At 52.5% G+C, this 14,449-nt stretch overlaps 1 protein-coding gene across 4 annotated transcripts in view; it reads left to right on the forward strand.

Annotated features, from left to right (window-relative positions):
- Positions 1-14,449, forward strand: part of VAC14 (VAC14 component of PIKFYVE complex) — a 191,605-nt gene that overhangs the window by 127,393 nt on the left and 49,763 nt on the right. The window lies entirely within an intron of this gene.

Below are 14,449 nucleotides of genomic sequence, written 5' to 3' on the forward strand. Positions count from 1 at the left end.
AGTCCAGGCCAGTGCTCTGTCCACTAGGCCCACACTGCCTCCTTTACAAGCTATCAAACACAAGCAGGTATTGTCATGAATCCTTTAAAGTGTGTGTGTTGCATTTCTGTAGCTCCCAAAGTGTTTTACAAGCAATGTGCAGCACCACTGACTTGCAGCCCCAACCCAGCTGGCCGGGCTAACAAGCTGCTTCAGAACATGTTGCTTAGCAGTGTGCGAAGGTTGTTGGATTAAAAACTCTGGGATAAACATACTCCTGTCAAGTGCCATCTAGTATCTGCATCTAGCAGACAGGACCTTGGTTTTTAAAGAAGATGCCCAAAAGACCATATATGAAATTCAGTTTCCGACATGGAAGAATTAAGAGCTAACTGGATCTGTCAGGATTTGAACTTGTAGTTCTCTGATCTGGGTATTTCAAATGTTACATAGTACTAGGATCTCTAATCTATCCCCCTCTGGTCTTAAACTTTAATCACTGCAAGCAAACTTGACATTGAGTATCTCTCATAAATGATATGAGGTAGTCAGCTCTGCATACCAGAGGTTCTCAATTGGGCTCTGCAGAACATTTGGTTGATAGCAAAGAGGAGCTTGGATGCCTGTAAAAGCAGCTAGAAATAAGGAGGAACCAAATTAGCTGCCTCCATCCACTGACTAGAGGCTGGTGCTCTAAAGAAACAGAAGGTTCTTTCGGGGACTGGCGCTGCCATCTGGAGCATCCATGGGAGCAGGAGACCGAAGTTGCCAGCAGAAGAGGAATGTCTAGGGGAGAAGGAGCAGCATGTGCAGTGGAAAGGAGGAGGTCTGAATGCAAGGACTGGGAGCTGCAGGGGAACAAAGAGGAGACGCAGCAAAAGGAGGTGATGTAACCACTTAGTGCACTATGTCATGAAATCATTAACCTTTTCCTAGAGTCATTTACCTTGAAGCAATTGCCAAAGTGTTATTCTGGCCAGGAAGAGGAGATGTTCCTGAAGAGGGAGCACCCAGGCACTGTCCCTATATAAACTCAGCTCCCCGAGTCACTAGAGTCTCTGTGAAAGTGCTTTGAGGGGAGAGCAGCAGCCCTCCTCGGTGGTGATTCTCTCCTCCTCATTGTTCTCTTTTGGTCCTGGGGATCCCGGGTAGGGCGACTTGTTCAGCAGTTCTTAAGTTAATTCTTCCTCACAAGCAGACATGGTGTAGGAGGGTTCTTTCATGTGTAGCAAACCCGCCCCCACCCCGTGTGGAATGAGTTGAGCCACCTAGGAGAACATCTCTTCCCCAAGCCGTTGGGGCTCTGTCTCTCGTGGGTGCAAGTAGGGCTCTTCAGTGCTTACAGGGTCTCTGCCCCCCATCAGGGAGTCCCACTCCTCTCCACATCAGCCTGGCAGCTCCTGGCCTGAGCCCACAGTGGAAAGACTCCCACAGATTTAGCTGTGGATTGCTTCCAGGCCCATCCCTCCCCCTTCCATTTGACACTGATGGCATAAATATTACAGAACTGAACGGGGCCCATGGAGAGGCAAAGCTCTTTACATGCAAGCGAGGGCTGATGTATGGGCCTGCCATTAAGGGGCAGCTGGCTGGACAAGTCCCCTCTCTGCTAAGGATCTAGACCACCTCAGCAGCAGGCAGGCAATAGTTGCTGCTGAAGAAGATGGGCAGCTGCTTCGCAAAGCACCAGCCCTAAGATCCCCGCCCAACAGACAGGGAGGACAAGCCACAGCTTGCTTCTTGCCCTCCTCCAGCCTGGTCAGGAGCCAGGACAGATGCCCACAGCTAGGCTGGGGCAAAACTTTTGTGGCCATGTGAGACCCTGAGCTAGGAGTGGCTAGCCCAGCATGGAGTCTCACTGGCCTGCTCAGCTGCCATGTAGAGCCACTGGGGAGCCTCTCTGCTCCCTGCCAGCCCCTTCCCCCAAATCAGGGAGAGACAAGGAGACTGTCCTGAGGGCTGGGGAGGGGGTGGAGTCTGGAGAGACTCAGCTGGTTTCTTTTCCTTTCTGCTCTGTATTGGAAAACCAGCTTCCTCTAAACCATCGACTTATCACTGCTCCAGCCATGAATATTGCCCTGGGTGCATCTCTGACCAGCGCGGTTCATTCTCTTTCAGGCAGGGGAAGGCAGGAGGAAGTGCACTTCTGCATGTGTCTTTCTGCTGTCGGTGGCAGCTGTCATGGGTGGCTCGGACCTGGCCCACCGGCAGCACTCCTGTTGGACGTGATCCTGAGCAGGGTATTGGTGAGGCTCATCCAAGGTGCATAAACTTCAGCAGCCATGTGATAAATGGCCATTTCTGTAAGGACATTGGCCACGTGCTGGGGTGTGTCAAGGTTCCAGGGCCTCAAGGAAAGGAGGTGCTGTGTATGCTGGAAGGGAAGGAGTTTCGCTACAGGCCCCAGTTCTCTGATGGCGAGTGGGTTATGGACAGTGAGCGCGTGTTAAAGCTTGGAAATATTGTGGAGAGGAAAGTTAATCTTTCCTTCCTGAGTTCAACTACCCACCTCTGAACTAGGTCTCCAAAGGAGCTACTCACTGTTTCCACTGAGCATCTGCCTTTGATCGAACGCTTTTATTCTTAGTTAACCTGACACTGCAAAGAGTGAGGCGTAAGGTGTAAGAAGCCCAAGGGCTTAAATATCAAGGCATCAAAATGCTGTCCAAGAGCTGCATTAAAGAACAGAAGCACTGCCATGGTCCTGGATTTGGTCACTGCCTGGCATCTAGTTTGATTTCTGTCCATTCTGGGAAGTCCACAATTACTTCATGCTCCTGGGCCCCCCCAGTGCCTCCTTAGCAAGGGCCCATTCATCCAGAGCACATTGCTCCTCTTGGGTGGCTCACACTGTTAATCTTCCCATGCCCCAATGCGTGTAGCACCTCTCTTCTGGATACTGTGCTGTGGGAGCTGGTGGTTCTTGTCCTGCCCACTCGCTGGGGTCCTGTCCTTGCCTCTCTTCCTGCTGCCCATTCACCTCCTGTCCATTCCTGCTCACTGTCTAATTCTTCTGTTTATCTACCTGTCTGTAAGGGGGTAACAGTGCAACAACGTCGGAGGATCTGGCCACTAGGAACCTGAGCATGGTCTGCTCAGCACGTGGCACCCAGCTTGAACTCGGCATCTGTGCTCATATGGGGAAGTATCTAATGGGAGACTCTCTTTAAAATGCAGATCACTGCATGTTCCCCAAGATGAGGGTGGGAAATAGAAAGCTTCCCCCAACCCAGTTTGTGGTAAAAGCACTAAAACGATATCCCGTTCTCTTTTCCTGGAACTTTAAAAGTGCACCTGGAAATCTACTGTATTGAGCACGATGAATTTTTAAAGTGGGAGCTGGCAGGGTTGCCATGGTTTCCTTTGCCCCAAGGGGTGCACTTCTGAGGATTGATGGAAATAAATAAAATAAAATGGAGAATTACAATTTTCCTACTTTAGTGGGGTGGGAGAAATCCTCTCTCCAGCTTCAGAGCTCTCTTGACTTCTGACTTCTCTCTGTCTCCTCCCCTCAGTGTCCTAGTTTTATCCTTGCTCACAGAGCTGCTTCCTCTTCAAATTCCTAAAGGACCACAGCTGTGGTTTGAGCATTGGCCTGCTAAACCCAGGGTTGTGAGTTCAATCCTTGAGGGGGCCATTTAGGGATCTGGGGCAAAAATTGGGGATTGGTCCTGCTTTGAGCAGGGGGTTGGACTAGATGACCTCCTGAGGTCCCTTCCAACCCTGATATTCTACGATTCTAAGGTATGGATGCAGCGTGTCCTGGCGGGCGGGCTGCAGAGACAGGGTCGCTCATCCATTTGTCACAAAGTGCGCAGCAACAGGTATCCCCCTTAGCAATCGCTAATGCAGTGTGGGCTTCGTAGCATTAGAACACCCACCTCGCACAGACCAGTTAAAAGGAGGAAATGGTGCAGGGCTCCCCCTTTCTCTAATGCTGTGCAGAGCTGGTGGGAAGGATGGTGAAAGGCTGCTGGAGGCAAGGTGTGAAGGCCACAGGAAGGAATTTGCCAAGCAAGGTCCAGCCAAATGGAATTAGTGCAGGAAGCACAGGGTGGGGAGGAAGCAGGGAGGGGAGCAGCCCTCCTTGAAGTGTGGCATGAAGAACCCAGCTATGGAGACTCCTGCAGATATGCTGTGGGATAAGAGAGCGGGGGGCGTCTGCTCTGAGAACAGGCCGATTGTGCTCAGGTCACAGCTTCCAGCTGTTGCAGAAGGTGGTTATTGAGAAGAGAAAAGTGGAGGTTGGATGGTGGCAAGAACGGCAGCAACAAACACTGGGTTCTTACTGTGCTGGGGTGCATGGGACAAAGTGCTGTGTGTAAACGGGGAGCCGTGCAGTTCAGCAGATCAAACCCCGTTCTGTGTCCCGGGTTTGGCTCGGCTACTTGTAACCTTGGACAAGGTGGTGCTGCTTCGAGTGCTTGCTCATGTCCATTCCGTTGTAGGTGTCTGTGCTTGCAAGATGCACCGGTGCCGGAAGTTTTTCCCTCAGTGGTATCCGTAGAGGACTGGGTCTAGCGCCTTCTGGAGTGGTGCGCATATGCCTCAGTATAAGGGGTGCTGCCACCCACCCTCAGTTCCTTCTTACCGTCCGTGTCGGTGCCGGAATGTCTCCTTGCTTCGGCAAGCTTGCTCCTCTCAACTGTGTCTAGTTGTGAACTTTTTGTATATAGTTGTTAAAAACTTTGCTAGTTCCCTTAGTGTAAGAGTTAGTGATGGTTTTAGTCCCAAACAGGACTTAGCCTAGGGAGGGGGCTCAGGGCTAGGGCAGAGGGTTGGGGTGTGGGGGGATGAGGGCACTGGCTGGGGATGTGGGCTCTGGGCTGGGGCCGGGGATATGGGGTTTGGGGTGCGGGAGGGGGTGCAGGGCTAGGGCAGAGGGTTGGGATGCACGGGGGTGAGGGCTGTGGCTGGAGGTGCAGATTCTGGGGTGGGGCCGGGGTTTGGGGTGCAGGAGGGGGCTCAGGGCTGGGAGAGAAGGTTCGGTGCAGGGGGTAAGGGCTCTGGCAAGGGGTGAAGGCTCTGGGATGGGGTTTGGGGTGCGGAAGGGGGTTCAGGGCTCGGGCAGAGGGTTGGGGTGTGGGCTCTAAGCGCCAGCAAGGCCATCAGCCGGCATTCTCTGCTCACTCGAGCTCCACCCGTAACCAATTGGGTAGTAAGCAGGCATTTTGAGGGTGTGCTCGAGGACGACCTTCCAGCCTCTGTCCTGGATTCTGCTTCCCTGTTGTTTTCCAACCGCCTATCCCCCTTCCTCCCTGCCTGGGCCACTATAACATCAGACTGGTGGGTCCTCAGTACAGTAGCAGGAGGATGTATCCTCTAGTTTACTTCTATCCCCCCCCACTCCTACCTCTGCCCCTCTTCAGGGACCCTTCTCTCATGAGCATCTGCCCTCTCAGGAGGTACAAGACCTTCTGCAGGTGGAAGCTGTGAAGGAGGTTCCACTGCATTTAAGGAGGAGAGGGCTTTACTCCAACTGTTTTTAATCCCAAATGCCAAGGAGGGCCTATGCCCCATCCTTGACCTGCGGAACCTCAAAAAGTACCTCAAGAAGTCGAAGTTCCGCATGGTCTCCCTGGTCTCCGTCATGCCTTCCCTGGATCCCGGAGACTGGTATGCTGCCCTCAATCTGAAAGACACTTACTTTCACATATTGATATTCACAGACAGTTCCTATGTTTCATAGTTGGGACCACTCACTACCAATTTGCTCCGCTTTGGCCTAGCAATAGCTCCAAGAGTGTTTATAATGCGTGTCAGTGGTGGCGGCTTACCTCAGGTGTCGGGGTATCCAGATTTACCGTACCTTGACGACTGGCTCATCAAGGGCCGCTCCAGGGTCCAGGTCCAGCGCAGCATCGAGATGCTACAAGCCACTTGTCAAGCTCTTGGTCTGCTGATAAACGAACAAAAATCAACGTTAAACTCTGTCCGTTGGACCGGGATTATCGGAGAGGTACTCAACTCTACCTGAGCCAGAGCATTTCTGCCAGAGGCCAGGTTCAGGGCAAAGTCAGATCTCATTGCCAGCTTTACCACTCGCCATGGCCCAGGTCTGTTTCGGATTATTGGGTCACATGGCAGCATGTACGTATGTTGTCCGCCAGGCAAGACTCAGCCGTCACTTTCGAGCCTTCTTACACGGCATTCTACAAAGACAAGGTCCCGCTGCAGCCCCATCTAGCTTTCCTGCTTACAGTGGTGTCGCACTTCTATGTCAACCAGGACCTCTTCCTCCTGGTGCTCTGCCCACGCCTCACTCGACCGATGAGGAGAGGTGGCTGCACACTCTGGATGTCCGGCGCGCTCTGGCATTCTGCCTGGAGTGCACCAAGCCCTTCCACAGATCGACCCTGCTCTTTATCGTGACAGCTGACAAGATGAAAGGCCTTCCGGTGTCCTCGCGGAGGATTTTGAATCTGATCATCACCTGCATCCGTACTTGTTAAGAGTTGGAGCAGGTTGTGTCTCCACCGATAGTGAAAGCTCACTCGGCCAGGGCTCAGGCGTCTTCAGCTGCCTTCCTAGTGCCCATCCCTATCCAGGACATCTGCAGGGCTGCAACGTGGTCTTCAGTACACACATTCACGGCGCACTACGCCATCACCCAGCAAGCCAGAGATGATGCTGGATTTGGCAGAGCTGTGTTGCAATCGACACGCCCGTGAACCCCTACCAGCCTCCGGTGGTACTGCTTGGGAGTCACTTGCAATGGAATGGACATGAGCAAGCACTCAAAGAAAAGTTACCTTTTCCTTCGGGATGTGTTGCTTATGTCCATTCCACATCCCGTCCTTCCCCACTTTGTCAGAGTTTCTGGCAAGAAAGAACTGAGGGTGGGGGGAGCCGGCACGGCCCCTTATTCCATGGCATGTGCGCACCACTCCAGAGGGTGCTAGAGCCGGTCCCCTACAGATACCACTGAGGGAAAAACTTCTGCACCGGTGCACGTGGTGAGCACACACACCTACAATGGAATGGACATGAGCAGCACCTCTCGAAGAACGCCAGCTACGGAAAGATAACTGTCTCTTCCCCTTTGTGCCTTAGTTAGCCCATCTAGAGCATGTCCGGGAGGGTGAGCATCACCCACAAAGTGTGTTTCATTAGTGAGTCTTGGGGCAATTATTACATCCTGGTCCTACAGTTCTGTTTCAGTTGTTTAAAGAGGGAGCAGAAATAATGCTGTCTGCACCATTGCCTAAGTGTGTATCCAGCACCAATCGACTAAATTCTTGGAGAGCTAACTGGTACCTAGTAAAGAGTTGATTGATTTATTTAACAGGTGGCTATGGCAGGGGAAGATGCTTAAGTGGAATTTGCTGCCAGTATGATGATGATTTATTGTTGCTGTATATTAGTCATGGTGCATTATCAATAAAATGCAGGAGCGACTCTTACTTAAAAGTGAAAATCGCCTTTATTAAATAATGCAAAGGAATGTTATTAAGAGTGATGGTTGTGGGGGCAGCCATTCCTATTCACAGTACTTGGAGAGGTCAGCAGATTCCACTCCATCACCAAGAGGCATTTCTGCCTGCAGCTGAAATGGATTTGGTGTGTGTCTAAATCCTAGTTCCCATCCAACAGCTGTGCACTGATAACAGGGCTTGCCCATGTGTCTCGGAAATCTCGCCACCGTGCACATGCTGGATCTGCCAGGGAGAGCTGATTTTTGAGTGAGAGAGGCAGAAATTCCCTCTGGATCAGGGAAAGGGACAGATTTTAATGTTAAAATGGTGTGAATTTAGATTAACCCTGCTGGAGTTGCTCCAGATTTACTGAGACGAAATCCAGCGCAGACTTCCCGTACAGGAAGAGAAGGGTAGTGGGGAGGCAGTAGTTTTGGGGATTGTTTTGGATCCCATTTGCCACTGGCCACCTGTTCTCTTCCTATCTTGCAAATGTACAAAGGTTTTCTAAGCCGTCTCCTTCTGTGGCAACTGGTCCTGTGTCTTGCTTTGGACTTGAGAGCTGCCACCAAGACCCTCCATTTTTCCCAAGGCTTTGCCAGTCATACCAATATGCCACTGTGCCTTCTGCTTTCAGAAGCTGGAGGGCTGGGGCAGTTTTGCACTGTTAAACACATCCCCTCGGCCATGGTCCTTCGACCAGCCATTGGGGAGGCCTAGGGACGGAGCAGTGAAAGCGGGAGGCAAAGGGAGCTCTGACCAATCGCAGTAGCAATATTTAGATTAGCCCCATTTCCAAGAGAGACCTTCACAGAGCTGCAGCAGCCAAGGCAGCTGGGAGGAAAGACCGGTTCTGGCCTTACTTGGTGTCTGTCTGTCTGTCTTGGTGGAGAGCTGGGAAAGATCCAAACAAGCTACTCCCAGGGAATCCCTGCAGAAAACCCACCGCCCTTCCAAGGGGCCAGGCCAGCCTGAAGGAACTATAGCTGTGTGTCGGCCTGGCTTGTGGTGTGGGGGAGGGGGATTCTTGGTTGTGCAGCTGCTCAGCAGTGGAATGAAGCACAATGCATAAAGGTGCAGGGAGTCTTCCCCTTACACACAGTCTCCCATGGCCCTGAGGCTTAATGGCTAGGCCTTGACACATTGCCCCAGGGCTAAGCCTGCTAGCTAGGGCTGGAAGTGGGTGTATGAGCTCAGTCCCTCCTGTGTAAAGGAACTCAGCCCCTGGCTGCTGTATTTAATGGCAACACAGTGTCAAATTATCTCTCTACTCCATCTCTGAGTGCAGCTTCCTGGCTCTGAGCCTCTTGTCTTCTATCCCTTTTCCTTTCCTATAGAGCTTTTCCTGAACTGTCGTCAGCCCGAGTTCTGTCCCGCCACCTACACCATACTGTTCTCCTGTCCCTGCGCTGAATTCTCTGGCTCTTCCCTGGCTTTCTCTGCCTCTAATTCTTCCATTCTAATCTCTGTTCTGTCTCTGCCTCCCTCCACCCACCCATGCCTCAGACTTCACGAGACCCTACTGTGCCATATAAATCCCAGCTCACCTGGACAGTGGTGGAGAATGTTTTACTGGGCTTCACTGGCAGGAAGTTGGGGGGGAACTCAGAGCTGTGTCGTTAGCTGTCTTGGCCAAAATGTTTGGGATTTTTATCCATACTAGGGCAAGACTTCAAAAGTGCAGCTCCCCCCCGCTGCCACAGAGAGCAGTGAAAGATGGGGTGCTGTGAAATTCTGGCCTGACTCTGGATGGAGGAGCCTTAGAGTAAGGGGAATGAAGCTGTTCCTGGTTCTGAATCACCGTCCTGTGGTCATAGTATATCTGGGTATTACACTGGAGCAGAGACATTAGTCAGGCTGCACTGCCGTAAACTTGTGAGAGAAGTTGTCTGTGCTGCACTGTTAACCTGGGTTAGCCTAGCTCGTGTGCAAACAGCTGCGCTGTTACTGTGCCCAGCACAAGCAGAAGTTATGTAAGGAGGGAGCCCAAGAGGCATGCATGTGCATGGGGTCCCCTAGGGTTGGCAATTTTGGTTGGACTTAGTCCTGGAGTTTTCATCTTTAATTCCTGGAGACTCCAGGGCAATCCTGGATGGCTGGCAACCCTAATCCCCCTCCGCCTCTCACACTGCTGTGACCTCTCTCCCTCCCACTGTAGAAACTGGGACCAGCTTGGATCTATTTCCCCACCTCTCCCACCAGAGAGACCGGAGCCTCTTTTCCCCCACCCCTCCCACGGGAAATGAGTCTGGCCAGGACCTCTTCCCCCTACACCTGTCTTTGGCCAACTTGAGACCAACTTGAGCCGGGCCCCCTAGTGCCCTGTCGTGGACCATATCCCACGGCTCTTTGGGCTGAGGCTCTCATGGTTCTTTCCCAGTCCATGCAGGGAGAACTCATCAGTCCTCAGGGGGATTGTGGGAAGGTACCGTCTTGGAGGCTGTCAGCTTTCGAGTGATTTAGCCTGCGTCCTCACTGCAAAGTGAATGGGTTCCAGCCCAAGTTGAAGTGGAGCCTGGGTTTAACCACACCCCAGCCAGGTCAGCTAGCCTAGGCTTTGAAGAGACTCCAAAACGGTGTCATGCTTTTCTGTGTAAACCTAGGGGGGTTAGGCTAAAGCCCAGTGAGGAGCCTGGGATAACTGTGCAATGGAGACAGGCCCATAGATGCACCACTCTGCTGATTGATCCCCAGAACTTGCTGTACCTCAGTGCAGTGCATCTCCCCGAGGTCTGCAGGACGGTATGTGCACAAACCCCAAGCTTCGGTGGTGCGCTCCTCCCCCACGCCGAGAGGACAGGCCAGGAACTCCCAGTCTGATGGCCGTGGCTTGCCGCTGTAGCAGGGAGTCCTGAGGAAGGACGCTGAATATGAGTTTCAGATTTGACTCCTAGGTGCATCCGTCAGAGGAGGGTCAGGTGAGAGCAGCCAAGAGAAGAGTGTTCTGAGCTGCTGGTCCTGTAGGGGCAGTGCATCACCCCAGTAGAGCTGCTGTTGCAGCCAGATAGTTTAATTAGCCCCAAATAGACTTATCCCCTAACCTCTCCCTGCTCCACTCCCTCTGTCTGCCCTGACTACCCTGCACAGCTCACTTTCAGGCCAGCTCCCGCTGGAGGAAATGGCTTCTGTGCTGGCCGCGTCCGTTGAACCTTTGCCCTGTCTCGGTTGGTGGTGTGTGCATGCACCTCACTGCTAGCGGGGGTCACGCTGTGACGGGAGAGGGGGTGGCATGAACTTGGGAGGTGCATGTCAGAGAATGCAAGACAGGAGCCTTGCAGTGAGGGAAGGAGGGTGCATTGCACACAGCTGCCGCAGTGCTGGCCCTTCTGATTGGTTCTGCGTGATAGCCAGCTGCTGAGTTGTTATCCGCCTTGGCTGGCTGCCAGCACGTTTGCCCTGTAAAAACGTAACCACTGCAGCTGCGGAGCGGTTCCAGCATCCTCGCAGGGCTGGGCCAGGGGAGGGAAGAAGAAACCATTTGCCCTCTCTTGAGCACTGCGTCCAGAACAGCAGTGGGGAGCTAGACGATGCCAGTCAGCAGAAACAACTCACCTGTTGGGCTCCAACTTCCTGGCCACTGCCCTGTGCTCTGCTGGGGCACCTAACTCTTGCCAGCGCTGCGCCTGGCTCTCCTGCTGCTCCCCTGGACTCGGGGCTGCTGGGCCACTGCATGCAGTAGGAAGGCAGATGGTGCTTCAGGCTAGCATGGAGATGTGCTCATCCCTACGCTTGCTTCCTGGCCAGGCTGCAAAGCCTAGAGTCAACCCTGCGTGCTGTTCTTTCAACCAGTCCCGCCCCACACCTGCCCCCTTGCTGAAGGGGTTTCCTGCAGGGGGTCTGCATCCTATTGAATTCCACCTGCCACCTCCAACACAGACAATCCCCTACCGCCTAATTATTGGGAAGGTTGGGGTGGCATTTCCAGGTGGATTCCGCTTGCAAAGCGAAGGAAACAACCCTCCTGTGAGTGACTTACAGCCCCTCCTGCCCCACTGGGAATTGATTCATGGTAATCAGCCAACAGCTGGCTGGGAGGACAGCCCACCCTTGCCCTGGGCTCTGCAGGCGGCCGCAGAATCCTCTGTGCTGGAGGGAGCTCCCATCTGGGTTTCAGGGTCCCTTTGTGGGAGGCAAGAGATAGGTGTCCTACTGCAGGCTGGCCTTCCCATGGAGGGCTGGCTGCCCTGTTCAGCCCTGGCCTGCTGTGTGAGATGCACCTCAGCATTTGCCCCCGCCCTCCTCCGACACACACAGGCAAAAGGTGCTGAGCTCCCAGCAGGCAGGTGCTTTCACCATTACTCAGCCAGAAGTGCTGCTGCCACTCCCTCTTCCCTGCTCTGTGTAAAAGGAGGACTAACCCTCTGAATTGAGAGAGGTAATTCTTAATGACCTAAGGCCTGTCTTTTGCTGCTGCTGCTGTGTGCCTGTGAGCTCTGCATAGCTGCTGGCGGCTAGCACACGCGGCTTCTTCGTAACGGGGGGATGCAGCATGAGGAGCCTTTTATGTGCTGGCTGCACACTGGAAATGGAGCAACTTTCCTCTTCCCCTCTCTTCCAAGAACCTGGTGTGAGACTGGCTGGCCCTTCTCCGTGTGGAGAGACCTTCCCCATCTCGCTCTTCAGGGGGAGTTCTTGAGCTCCAAGTGTCTCCTGTAGGCTGCAGTATCCCTTTCCCCTCCGTGCAGGCTGCATGTTGTTTCCTTGAGATCTACCTGCTGCTTGTCTGGCTTTCTCCTCGCTACCGTCATAAAATAGGTATAACAGTTCAGAGTGAGCACTCCCTTTCCCAGCGTTCCCAGGACCAACCCCACTACAACTCGGCAGGAGCTGCAGTGTCTCTGACACATCCTCTCAGCCAGGTATTGGCATGATGGGGTGGTGAGCATTGTGTAACTGCGTTCAGAGAGCTGAGTCGTAAGGCATGGTGCATGTCTGGAATTTCCAGTTTCCTGGGCCCAAATGCACTGTTTGACAGCAGTAGATTGTAGCTCTGCAGTTGAAGTACAGAGGCCTGCTGGTATTGATGTGGGAAGGTGTCAAGGTTCCTTCCCCACTCTGAACTCTAGGGTACAGATGTGGGGACCTGCATGAAAACCTCCTCAGCTTACTTTTACCAGCTTAGGTTAAAACTTCCCCAAGGTACAAATTATTTTACCCTTTGCCCTTGGATTTCCACTGCCACCACCAAACTTTATCTGGGTTCCTGAAAAAACGGAGTTTGGACACGTCTTTCCCCCAAAATCCTCCCAACCCTTGCACCCCACTTCCTGGGGAAGGTTTGGTAAAATCCTCACCAATTTGCATAGGTGACCACAGACCCAAACCCTTGGATCTTAGAACAATGAAAAAGCATTCAGTTTCCTTACAAGAAGACTTTGAATAGAAGTAAAAAAAAAAAAAAAAAGAATCACCTCTGTAAAATCAGGATGGTGAATACCTTACAGGGTAATTAGATTCAAAACATAGATAATCCCTCTCGGCAAAACCTTAAGTTACAAAAAAGACACACAGACAGGAATATTCATTCTGTTCAGCACAGCTATTTTCTCAGCCATTTAAAGAAATCATAATCTAACACATACCTAGCTAGATTACTTACTAAAGTTCTAAGACTCCATTCCTGTTCTGTCTCTGGCAAAAGCATCACACAGACAGACACAGATCCTTTGTTTTTCTCCCTCCTCCCAGCTTTTGAAAGTATCTTGTCTCCTCATTGGTCATTTTGGTCAGGTGCCAGCGAGGTTACCTTTAGTTTCTTAACCCTTTACAGATGAGAGGATTTTTCCTCTGGCCAGGAGGGATTTTAAATGGGTTTACCCTTCCCTTTATATTTATGACAGAAGGGTTCTGGCTGGATCTCAGCATGGCTTTGATAGTAGTGATCTCCCAGTGCCGGAGAAGTAGGGTGAGGCTTGCGGTGTCCCGGAGGGCAAGAATACATCGGGGGAGCTATCTGTTGTGATTCACCAAAAGCGTTGTCAGAAGTTAAAGTAGCACTCCAGGAAAGGGGTGAAGAGGCTGCAGGGAAACGCAACAGACCTTCAATCTTCTCATCAAAGGGCCTGCAGTTTCTCATTCCAATACCGGTGAAGCAATCAGTGCTGAACAAAGAGGGTTGATCAGCAGCCAGAGAATTTTAATAAAGGGTTGAAATAAAACCTGTGCAGGCCCATTTTGCTCCTGCCAGCACTTGCGGCTTTTCTTGTAACGTTGGTAGAATGCACATGCAAACTGAACCTTCCCGGGGAATTGGCATGATAGAGACTAGTACATATGCATAGCTAGGAATCTCTGAGACCGGCCCTGCTGGATTGCTTGTTGAGCTGGTGTACGGTAAGCGCTGTAGCGTTGACTTTTGGCTGAGTAAAGCTTAGCGCAGCATCCAGGCCCACCGACCGAAATTCCGGGGGCCAGGGCCATCCCTGGGGTGGGCGGGACCTGAGGCAGAAGTGATGAATCTGTTACTTCTGGGACTGCCCGTGCTGGCCAATCACGCCGGCCTGTGGGGCCCCCCAAAGTGTGGGTCCCAGAGCGGTCTCGCATACCTAGGAGCCCTGCAGGCCTCCAGGGCAATTTAAAAGGGCCCAGGCCCCGGGGCAGTTGCACCCCTTTGCCGCCGCCCCCCCGCCAGCAGGCCTGGTAGCATCTACCAGCTTGGCCAGAGAGAGGAGACACTCAGCTGATGTTGCTAATTTGGGTTCTGTAGACAGTGGGCACAGTTGTATAAATCACATATCCCTGGGGAACCGGGACTAGAACCTTGGACCATTGAGTCCGAGCCTCAACTACTTCAGCTAAAGGAGACCTGTGCTAGCTGGTGGTGCCTAATCCTTTTTGGGGGCAGCCAGCCACTACAGGGAGATATCACTTGCTCATACATGCAGCCAGTATATTACAGGCCAACTCCATGCAAGCCCTATCCATTGGGCCAGATAGATTTCCTCTGTTTCACCTGGCTTAAAATTGGCTGGCTGCCTGGGGCCAAAGATGAATTGCAATAGCACTTTGAGGTAGGCTGTGTAAATGGGAGGGCTTGGTCTCTTGGTGAGATGGGA

The sequence above is a fragment of the Lepidochelys olivacea genome, assembly GCF_965140295.1.
Source record: "Lepidochelys olivacea isolate rLepOli2 genome assembly, chromosome: 12".
Classification (NCBI taxonomy): Eukaryota; Metazoa; Chordata; order Testudines; family Cheloniidae; genus Lepidochelys; species Lepidochelys olivacea.